This window comes from Nycticebus coucang, chromosome 13 (assembly GCF_027406575.1).
Source record: "Nycticebus coucang isolate mNycCou1 chromosome 13, mNycCou1.pri, whole genome shotgun sequence".
In the NCBI taxonomy this organism is placed as follows: Eukaryota; Metazoa; Chordata; class Mammalia; order Primates; family Lorisidae; genus Nycticebus; species Nycticebus coucang.
In genome coordinates, this window is record NC_069792.1 from 86904325 (window position 1) to 86916336 (window position 12012).

At 39.5% G+C, this 12012-nt stretch overlaps 1 pseudogene; it reads right to left on the bottom strand.

The window, feature by feature from the left end:
• Positions 1–3499: 3499 nt before the first annotated feature.
• LOC128563435 (neurobeachin-like) overlaps positions 3500–12012 on the bottom strand; it is a 31918-nt pseudogene continuing 23405 nt past the window's right edge.

Consider the following 12012-nt stretch of genomic DNA (forward strand, 5'->3'; position numbering starts at 1 on the left):
TTTGATTCTCTTGGTGCTAGACTGTTGATTAAGAATTTAGCAGCATTCAGATGGTTTTGAGATTCAAGATGTTCCACTTAGTGGCTAATAGAAAGAGTTCAGATAATATACAATGCTTCCATCATGAGACCAGAAAATCATTTTCCTAAGTTTTGTTGAGGGGAAGGAGAACATAGACAAGGCACAAAGGGAGAGAGACTGTGTCCCAGAGAAGGGGACCGGAGTTAAGCAATCCTTGTTAGAGTAGAAGCATCACCCCAAGCAGCTCAGTGTCTCTTGAGTGAGAACCATTCTTCTCCCATCCTGAGGGGCTACACCGATGATGCCGTTGTTAGTGTCCAAAGCGCAGCTGAAGTTTGCCTGTGGACTGTTGAGTTGGGGTGATACCTGGGTCTGCCTTAAACCACTGTATGGTTCATACATTTTTAAAGTCTGTGGAACAACCTCCCTCCCTGTCCTTGGGTCTCCTTCACCCATAAGAGAGAGGGTGGGTCCCGGACATTGATAGATGCAACTGCCCACTGATGAGAGTGAAGCAGCTTCAACATGGGAAACCTCAAGCTCAGATAGAGGGCAGTGTCAGCCCTACACCACTGTTACTGTCATGAATAATAATCCATAAATACTATGGAATAAAAAACTGTCTCTAAAGGCACAATAGCACTAATTGAAATTCTGCAAAGGAAATTTGTCTCTCCTCCCCCGTTTATTTATATATAAAGGCAGTCCTTTATTAATATCTGTACAGATTTATGAATACTTATTTCAAGTTGTAATTTAATATTACCTTATTTATTTTGTTGTTGAAATGGTTTCAGCTTTGGCTCCTGGGAGCTTTTATAGTTGACTCCTGTATCCTTTTGTAGACGCCCATTGTCCATTGTTTTTGTTGTTGTTATTTTGACCACAAGTGCCACTTCCAGGCTGGCACGATGCTCTGTGCTCATCTGTGTATTTCCTGCCTCAATCTTAGAATAAGCCATTTCTCCAAGGAGAGCTGGTCTCTTTTTTTGGAGACTAGCATTAGAAACCAAATCTTGATACAAAGTGGAATTTGTCTTTTTATTTAGGAAGAGGAATTCTTTCAGGAAAATCAAGAATTTATCCCCCTCCATCCCTATTATGGAGGAGGGTTCAGTTGGGAAGAGAATGAAGCAATTCATAAACAACATAAGCCAATATTAAGTGAACCAACACACAGTAAGCGAGGCAACTACTTTACGTGCAAATTTTCAAACCAAAGCGCAGTCAACACCTCTCTTGTTTACTTGAAAGTTGGATGGAGGTCCTTGTACTGAAGGACACTCCCAATTGCAAATTTTATATTCCTGTTTTATCTCTCTAAGTATAGAGTAGGAATAAAAATAATATATATGCATGTACATTTCAGCTTCTTTTTTTTTTTCAGTTTTTGGCCGGGGCTGGGTTTGAATCCGCTACCTCCAGCATATGAGGCTGGTGCCCTACCCCTTTGAGCCACAGGCGCCGCCCCATTTCAGCTTCTTATAATAATAATAATACTGATAATATCTAACATCAATGAAGTGTTTATGATAAGCCAGAGACTGTGTTAAATATTTTTCAAGCATTATCAGATTTTATCCTCAAGACTTTTTGAGAGGTGGGTGGTATTATCATCCTTAGATGAGGTCACTGAGGCTCAGAAACATCAGAGACTTATCTAAGGCAAGAGCCAGCAAGTAGTGGAGCTGAAATTTGCGTCCAATCAAACTTTTACAAGAATCTCATCCTTGATTGCTTTGTTATCGCCTTGGTCATTTTTACTTTGAGTATTAAGGGATGAATTTTTCCCAACTGCTCAAATTCTTAGGTTGAAGCCCTAACCCCCAGTAACCCACTCAGAATGTGACTGTGTTTGGACACAGAGTTTTGTTTTTGTTTTTTAGAGACAGGGTCTTGCTCTTTTGCCTAGGCTAGAGTGCAGTGGCATGATCATAGCTCACAGCAACCTCAAACTCCTGGGCTCAAGTGGTCCCCTTGCCTCAGCCCTCCAAATAGCTAAAATTACAGGCATGAACCACCACACTTAGTTAAATCTTTTTTCTTATTTTTTGTAGAGATGTAGTTTCATTATGTTGCCTAGGCTGGTCTTGAACCCCTTGCTTCAAGAGATCTTTCCCTCCTCGCCTCCCAAAATGCTGGGACCACAGGTCCTCAAAAGCCAGGATTATAAGTGTGAGCCACCGTGCTTGGCCAGAAGAAGATAGAGTTTTTAAAGAAATAATTTAGTTAAAATGACACTCTCAGGGTGGGCTCTAGTCTAGTCTAACCAGTGTCCTTGTAAGAAGAGAACATTTACATACACGAAGAGCTGCAGGGATGAGCACAGAGAAAACCCTGATGAGGATGCAGCCAAAGAAGAAACCAAATCTGCTGACATTTTTATCTTGGATTCCAGCCTCCAGAACTATGAGAAAATAAATTTTTGTTGTCTAAGCCACCCAGAATGTGGTGTTTTGTTATGGCAGCTCTAGTGGTCTAATCCACCTTCTCACCCAAGTGACCTCCCCTGGTCTGAGTCAGCCAGATGCTGCTCAGGTGTGAGTAATGTGCTCCGAGTGATTTGTTTATGAGAGCTATGAAAACCCAGGACTTCACTCCAGGGGAACATGACACAGCCATTCATAAACAACATAAGCTGATTGAAAAAGCCAATTACCTACTGCCGGTGACACTAAAATGAGGTTATGCCCATCATAAATGCCAACAAGAAGCAAAGAACATGTCAAAGACAGAATATCTGAATGAGGCTTAGGTAGAAAAATAAAAAGGTAGGTGTCAGAGGAATTCCCCTTATTTTATATGAGGCTTTTACTTGGGGCTTCTCTAACTCCAGTAGAACCACATCTGATTTTGCATCATGGATTTCTGTTGGGGTTCTCTTGGACTCCAACCTGGGATGGTGTTCAACAAGGGAGACAATGCCAAAAAATCACAAGATTTTACCAGAAACTTAGTGCATAAAAGCCTGAGAGCCTCAGGAGGCGTACACACTTCCATGGCAGCTCAGGACAGTGCAGCCCTTGTCTTGCCTCGGAGGGGTCTTTTATTGAATACAGCAGCAGAGTAAAAGTGTAAGAATGCACAGCAGTTAAGGATAAAAGAAAGGGGAGCTCAAGTCCCCTAGGAAGGCTGGATAGAGGCTAGCAGTTGGGTAAACAAGAATATAGGGTATTGGAACCTCTGAAATGGCCAGATAATGTATACAGGGAGAAGAAAAGGGAGCAAACAGATTTTGTCCCTTTGGGCTATCTTAACTTCCCCAATTTAAACTGCTGATCAAGAAATCGAAAGTCTCAACTCAGCCCACCTGCCCTGATGAATCCCCACGCAGGGATAGTGACTCAGACATTCCCCTGAGTCTTTACCCTGAGTTGGAAGGTCTGTGAAGAATTCAGCCTGCCTGCCTCCCACAGATTTCAGGACTAACACAGGCAAAACTCGTGTGGCCTCTACATCATGTGTGCTTTGGTGATCATTACACTGTAATACACTGTTCAAAGAACAGGCTCCTGACCTCCAGCACACCGTTGTCCCCTCCAATTACCAGGTTCTGGCCATCGCTGCTCAGGAGAATGGACCGTGTTGAATCATTGATCTCCATTTGAGCCAAAAGTTTCCCATTAATGCTGAAATTGCTGAACTGTCCTCATTCTGTAAGGCCTTCACTGGAGATGGAAATCAAGCATGGGAACAAGCAGTTTTCTGGACCTTTAAGGGTGCTCAGCAAATCTCCATTGATTGTGTGGACAAGGCAAGGGCCCTCTTTAGCACCACTGATAACAAGTCCAAGTTCTGCACAGACAGAAACACAGACATCTTCATGGTCATGGCCTGTGAGGACGGCTCTTGGAGCAGGGTAGTCACTGCTATTGGGGATGTCCCCTATGATATGGTGTCACCCACTCCAGTACCAAAGAAGCAGGGTGGCATCTCAAGATCCAGACACAATGTAGCAGTCCCCACCAATGTATGACTCGGACCTGGCCAGGCACGTGACCACATCCCAGTGGCCAAACACATCTGAGTTAACTTCCCTGTTTCTGTAGAATAAACTCTGAAGCTCTTACCCCAGAATCCATAGATGAGAATATATCAATTATCTGCTGTGACCACAACACAATGAGCATTGATCTGTATGCTCTGGTCAACAAGGTCTGTGATCTGCCACCTGTTCACACCAGAAGTATTGGCAATTAATGGATCCATTTCAATAGGAAGATGATGGGCTTGATCCAAGAAGTATCCTGGAGCTTCTCTGAGGCCTCCTGTGTTGTACCATCTATTCACTGCAAAGAGTCGGCTGCAGGTCACCGTCACCACTGAGTGATAGTCAGGTGGGGCAGGGTATTGGCCACCACCTGGGTTATGGGGGAATTTGAAGGAAACTTCAGCACCATTATCACATCCTGTTGCATCTGATCTTTAAACATGGGGGAACTCTGTGGAAGGAAACACAGGTGCATGGCAGAACTCCGAGGGGATGTGGCTCAATAGGCAACTGAGATGGCGTCTGTCCAAAATTCTGTATCTGTGCCTCCATGGCCTTAATAAAGTCCTTTGTAAGAAGGAACGTATGGGGATCTCTAATGAAATAAGCTTCTGGAATCTGCAGGTTCCTTCTTGTGCCAGTAGATGCTACGTGCTTTTATGTTTTGGAAGTCTGGCAGGCCTGCGACTTCAAGCAGCTGTACGTTCACCTCAGATGTGATGCTGGCATTAGAGCCATGGACTTATCCCATGACCAGAGGATGCTGATTACTGGCATGGCCTCTGGTAGCATCGTAGCTTTTAATATAGATTTTAATCAGTGGCATTATGAGCACCAGAACACATACTGAAGGGAAAGGAAGAGCCAAAAGCCAAGTTCAAGCTGAGAGCACAAGTGCTGCATGGGAAGGCAAAGTCTCTGGCGGAAAGATCTCTGTTTGTACATTCCTCACACCCAGCAATAGCTGTACACTGTAGTCAGCAGCCATTTACTTTTTGTGTTTTTTTCACGACTGAACACCAGCTGCTATCAAGCAAGCTTCTATTGTGTAAATTATATGAATTAGGAGATGTTTTGGTAATTGTTTTATATATTGTTGTTAATTGAGAAAAGGTTGTGGGAAGTGTCACAAGAGACTTTTGACAATTCTGAGGAACGTTGTGTCCGTTTGTTACAAAGTTTAAGCTTTGAACCTAACCTGCAGCTCATTTCCAGCCTCTTTCCAAGCTGAGGAAAAAAAAAATGTTTGATACTTTGTACATCAGATGCATCTTATTAAAAGGGATACTTTTGTAAAAATTAAACCTTGTATAAAGAACAAAATGTTTCTTAATTTTGTTGTGGACTTAACAACTTGCATGTTCCTTACTCCTGATGTCTTGATGGAACAGGTGCATTCACACTGGGAAACAGAAAGATCTGTGCAAGGACACAGCTCATAGGAAAGGGTGGAACTTGGGCTCAATCAGTAATTTTTGACATTTTCACCAAAATATGTTTTGCACTTTTTAATCTAAATTCATTCCTTCTAAGTGAAATTTGCTCATGAAGCATTTGGATACTAAGCCATTATTTGCCTTTTGGGGTCCTTTATACAAAGAAAATTCAGCCCTACCCTTCATAATTTGAAGACACAGCAGAAATAGGGATGAGGTACTGGTTTTGCTGTATAAATAGGAGTCATGATTGTTAGTTCCACGGCAATGACTTTCTAACACCTGGACATCATCTCTTCCAGAGTCATTCTGCTGGCTCAGTGTGTATACAGTATAGGAGGCTATTCTGATGCTAACTTCTTTTCCTCTTTGGTTCTTGAATAGCTTAGTTTCTTTAATAACAAGTTGGACTTTATTACAACAATAACTGAAGTTATTCTTTTAGGTTCTTGTGAAATTCTCATCTGATGCCACATTCTTAGCCTAAGGCATTTCATCTTTTACGATATAAAATGATGGCTATCCAATGATTTTCCATACATTGTACTAATCAAATTATACATCCCGGGTGTTTCTTCGTGATTCTTCTTTGTATATTTGGTGACCCTATAGTCAAAGATGTACATATTGTGTTGGTAGGGCTATGAGGCATGTTATAGGAATGCAATTTTCTCAGAATTCACACTCACTTGCAGTCATTTATTTAAAAAAGATAAAACAAGATAATGGGTTCTTTGTATCTGCACTTTGCACCAGAAACATATCATTATTTATTGATGTGATTACTTATTTGTTATCCACCTTGTACTAGTAAGTTTCAGCACTGAATTCCTTCTTCATCGTTGTTTGTATTTAAGAAATTCTGAAATTATGGGGAAGAGCGTAATGATTAAGTTATTCATCACCAGGCTGTAAGCAATGTCTTGAGTTTGTAGATGAATTTGGGAGGATTCTGAACATCTGGAAGACAAGTTCATGTCATCTTGAGATCATGGTGAAATATTTTGGATATATAAATACTTTAAGCTATTGTAATCATGTTTTATTGCAAAGATGTAAAAGATGCCAGATGTGTGTGAGTTGGAAATCAAAAAAAGAAAAATAAAATATGCAAAGAATTAAAAAAAAAAAAAAAAAGAATGTGCTTCTGATTTAACAGCCTGAGTCTGAATCCTGACTTTACCAGGTCTGGTATGTTGGGAAAGATATGTAATCTCACTATATCTCAGTTTTCCCTTATAGTTCTAATCTTGGAGGATTATTGTATTATGAAAGAGAATATTTGGTTAAATGCTTGCAATCATAGTCAATACATACTAGTTTTATTGTAACTTTTATTTAAAAGTATCTGAATTATTTCCTTACAATTATCTTATAATAATTTTCCTTATCATTTATAATTTCCTTATAATTTATTGTTTCCTTATAATTTTTTTTTTTTTTTTTTGCGGTTTTTAGTTGTGGCTGGGTTTGAACCCGCCACCTCTGGCATATGGGGCTGGTGCCCTACTCCTTTGAGCCACAGATGCCGCCCTCCTTATAAATTTTTTATAATAAAAAATTGATGGTAAATTAACTTCCTAGTAGGTGATACTCCAGACTTTAATCCCTTCCATCAAAATAAGCTGCACAAGGCTTTATTAGGCCTTTGTTCGAAGATGCCGTCATCATCATCAATGTCACAATTTTCCACTTTGCTTTTTTTTTTTTTATTAAACCATAGCTGTGTACATTAGTATGATCATGGGGCACCATACACTTGGTTCATATATCGTTTGACACATTTTCATCACATTAGTTAACATAGCTTTTGTAGCATTTTCTTAGTTATTTTGCTAAGACCTTTACATTCCACATTTACTAGGATTCACATATACCCTTGTAAGATGCACCGCAGGTGTAATCCCATTAGTCCCCCTTCTTCCGCCTCCCTCCCTCCTCCCTCCCCTCCCTTTCCCCTTTCTCCAGTAGGACCTTCACATGAAAGCTATATCCCAGTTATAACCTAAGAATTTTCCACTTTTCAACGTGCATGTCAGTCCCTCCAGACCCACCAGGGCATTGCCTCCAACTGCCTGTCCAATTTCATCTACTTTCTTCACCTGTCCACACTCAGTGCTCTGGAGAATCTCAACTGCTTTGTGTGGCTCCTGTCTCTGCCCAGTCCTCTTTCATTTCTATAGGATTTTATGTAAACTTTTTTCTCTCCTTTAAACATTCTACTTTCTGCTCTTTATTCCTCTGATTGTAATTCTCTGTACTCACCATTCAAGACCCATCTCAGTATAATGACATTTATCACAAGTGTCATACTTCTTTGCTTCTTTTTCTCTATATATCCCCCAATGAATTCTGAGCTCCATGAATGACTTCATATTAATCGCTGGATCTTTAATGTCTACCAGGAAAATTGCCATTTAATTGTCAATTTATATATGCTTGAAATAAGTGAATAAACTGATATAAAAGCAAATACCCATTGAGGTTCCCCTCTGTCAGAGCAAAAGCAAGTTAGAGACGGTTCTAATAAATGTATGGCAGTAGTGTATTTAATGTACATTATTTCTACTGACTTTGCCATTTCAATAGACATTTGCTGAACGCCTAAGTCTATGCAAGGCATTGGGGTCCATTTGGAGAGCAGAAGAAACACAAAAGCTGTTGTATTATTTTTAACAGCAGGAATATTCTGTATTTTCTCACATAATTCCAGCTCCCTTCCAAGATAAGAGAAGCTGCTAATTGAATCATAATGTAGAATTCAGATTAGACGGTAGTTATTAGTGAGTTTGGTGACTGGTAAAGGGTAGCGTGCATATGGTACTCCTGTGCTCTTCCTCCCGTCTCTTTTACAGAGGAAGCCGACATCAGTAAGGTCCACATCTCTGGGCTGTATCCAGGGCCACGTCTCTCCTGTTTCCATTTCAGGATCAAATTCAATGGGAACCAGGAAGTTCCACTGTAGCCTCAAGCTTGATCTATATATGTCAGTCTAACTTTTTTTTTTTATTAAATCATAGCTGTGTACATTAGTATGATCACAGGGCACCATACACTTGGTTCATAGACCGTTTGACACATTTTCATCACACTAGTTAAGATAGCTTTCGTGGCATTTTCTTAGTTATTTTGCTAAGACCTTTACATTCCACATTTACTAGGATTCACATATACCTTTGTAAGATGCACCGCTGGTGTAATCCCATTAATCCCCCTCCCTCCACCTACCTCCCCCCTCCCTCCCCTCCCTTTCCCCCTTCTCCCTATTCTTAGGTTGTAACTGGGTTATAGCTTTCATGTGAAGGTCCTACATTAGTTTCATAATAAGGGTGAGTACATTGGGTACTTTTTCTTCCATTCTTGAGATACTTTACTAAGAAGAACATGTTCCAGCTCCATCCATGTAAACATGAAAGAGGTAAAGTCTCCATCTTTTTTTAAGGCTGCGTAATATTCCATGGTGTACATATACCACAAGGTCTGCCATTCAATCCTGTAATCCCTCTACTGGGCATATACCCAGAAGACCAAAATCACATCATAACAAAGATATTTGTATCAGAATATTTATTGCAGCCCTATTCATAATTGCTAAGTCATGGAAAAAGCCCAAATGCCCATCGATCCACGAATGGATTAATAAATGTCAGTCTAACTTTTATCAGAATTCTGATTGAGGGGTGAAGTTGTGCTATCCCAGTAAATAAAGTCATACTTTATTTTTTCTGTTCCTTATATGTAGCTCTCTATGAAACTGTCATTGGTTGGGGAGGGGAGTTGCCGTGGGGGGCTCTGTTGAAGGTTGGAGAAAGAGACCAAAATTACCAATTAATCATAGTATTTTGTTGTTGTTGTTGTTCTTTAATACATAACTGTTTCAGAGTCCTTCCCAACACAGTGTTCCAGGCAGTTGTTATCAAAGGAGTTGACAGACAACCTAGAAACTCTTTTCTACATCTGACTTAGAGAATTACAGGTTTTCTCTAAGTAGGTGTGTTATTTACTAAACATTAAAACTCTAATTTGTAACAGTGAAAATGTAACAATTAGGATTTCACACATTTAATGGCATGGTGGTGTTGGTGGTGGCAGGGAAGTAATCTAGAAGCTTTGCGAAACATATTTTAGAAATAAAGACGAAAGGAAAATATGTTGTAGGTGGCTAAAGTATGATCCTCAGAATTGCTCTATTTCTGTGTTTTTATTAGAATTATCAGTTTGCAGAGGATTTAAGAAAAAATTAAAATAACAATAATTCAGTTTCTTACTGCAGTATGCTGAATTACAACTGAATAATAGTAGTCCTTATAAGATAAAACCAATTTCATGCTGACTGTTTTCTGGGGTGGAAAGAGTTAAACAGGAATTTTCCATCATTTATTCCTTTTTTTGGCAGAGGTGGAGAGGTAACGTGGCAGGTGGGAGAAGGGACACTCCTAAGAAAGGAGTGACCCAGTCTAATCTCACTTTAACATGCTAATGCTCGACCTTCTGTCAATCAAACTGAATGGTTTCTGCCAGCTGGAGAATTCTTATCTAAGGAAGGCTTTTAGCCTGGTTGTCTAGAATTGTTTCTAGCAAAGAAAATCTGGAATATATATATATATATATAAAATATATATAAATATATATAAAATATATATAAATTATAATTTATTTAATATAAAGTGTTATAATATAGAGGTGTTATATAAATTTTTGTATATTATTTATAAATTTATGAGGTGTGCCTCCCTGGAAGAAGTCAGGTAAGTTAAGAAATTATAAGTCTAAAATGGAGAAGTTCAGGTGTTAATGAGGCAGCCACAAACCTCACTGAGCAGCCCTCTCCTCTGGTGTGGGAAGGAAGCCTCTGCAGAGCAGCACTATGGTCTCAGGATTCACCTTGGCTGCCCCTGAATGTGGTCAGCTAAAACTAGAATTCTAGGAAAATCCCCCCAAATAGGGAAGACTCTTGAAGGATAAAGACTAGTCTCCTTAAAATATCTTAGGTCACATTCTTCACCTTCACCTTGCCATTCGTGTCCTTGGTTGGCGAGAGAGCAACATTCTTCCTCTGCACTAGAGCCCAAGGAGATAACACAAAACAAAACAAAACCCTGTAACAAATAGGCCACTGTCCATCCTGGCCAATGTAATGGATGAGAACAATTTGACAAGAGATTCAAATCGCTAAGAACTTCCTTGGTTTTGGTTGAGAAATTGGGGCGATTGTTCCCAAGGTCACAGAGGCCATGATTTTCCCAGTGTATGTAGTAGTCCCCAAATGGGTAAAATTGATTACATGCCTGAGAGTTTTTGAGATAAAAAATGTATGCCAAGAGATTTTCTTTTCCTTTAGGTTGGAAGGAAAGAAAATTTGTGAAGAGGGTTACCAACCTCAAAATGTCATGTATAAATAATGCTTCCAAACCTTCCAAGGCTAAAAATTCTAGGCCAGAAAATAATTATAAAAATGCAAGAGCTGGGGTGGCACCTGTGGCTCAGTGAGTAGGGCACCAGCCCCATATATGGAGGGGTTTAAACCTGGCCCCGGCCAAACTGCAACAAAAAGACAGCCGGACATTGTGGTGGGCACCTGTAGTCCCAGCTACTTGGGAGGCTGAGGCAAGAGAATCACCTAAGCCCAGGAATTGGAGGTTGCTGTGAGCTGTGACGCCACGGCATTCTACCAAGGTCGATAAAGTAAGACTTTGTCTCTAAAAAAAAAGCAAGAGCTGCATTACTCATCTGTGTCAGGCAGTGTTTCTGGGCTGAGGAAGGAAATTCCTTTGTTGGGGTATAGAGGATGAGAAAAAGAAAATATTTCTGAAAACATAAACGTTTTTACCAAATCTCACTAGAGAGGATACAGGTAAAAAACATTTTTCATAACCTAAAGGCCAAAGGGAAACAAAAACTGCACGTTTTTAATTTTGTAATTCAAATTCTATTTGGCTTATTCTATGCTGTTTTATTTTGGGAAAGTTATTTAATTTTCCCGAGACTTTACCCCCTCATTAATAACATTGAGATAACACAGGCCTAATATGGTTTTAAAAATAATTATAGAAGCAATCCATACTTATTTTAGAAAACAAGCTAACATAATCAAAATTTAAATCTAAAAGATTACATTTATACCATCTTTCTCTGCCAAAATCTTCAAATTTAATCACCTAATACCCAATAAAGTGTTTTGCTCATACTAGGTATTCTATAAATATTTGTTGAATGGATACAAAAGTAAATAGTATTGTATCTTTTTCAGCGGCAGAAGTAGACAGGAGCCAGATTGTGGATGGATTTGAATTTCATGCAAAAGAGCTTTTGTTTTGAGCTGAGAAATATTTTTATCAAATTTGACCCGGCAACATGGAAGATGAAGCTGAGTGTTGGAAATAGCAGTGAGATTTCTTGATGGAAACTGAATGAGAAGAGGTGGTGAAGTTAGAAGCTTCCACAGTAGTGTAAAGGTTATTACCATCTGTATACTCTATCAATGTTCCATTATGAAGAAAAAAAAGAAGGAAACAAAAAATAGAATTGCCCTTATATCTTGAAATTCTAGGGTTCACATGAGTT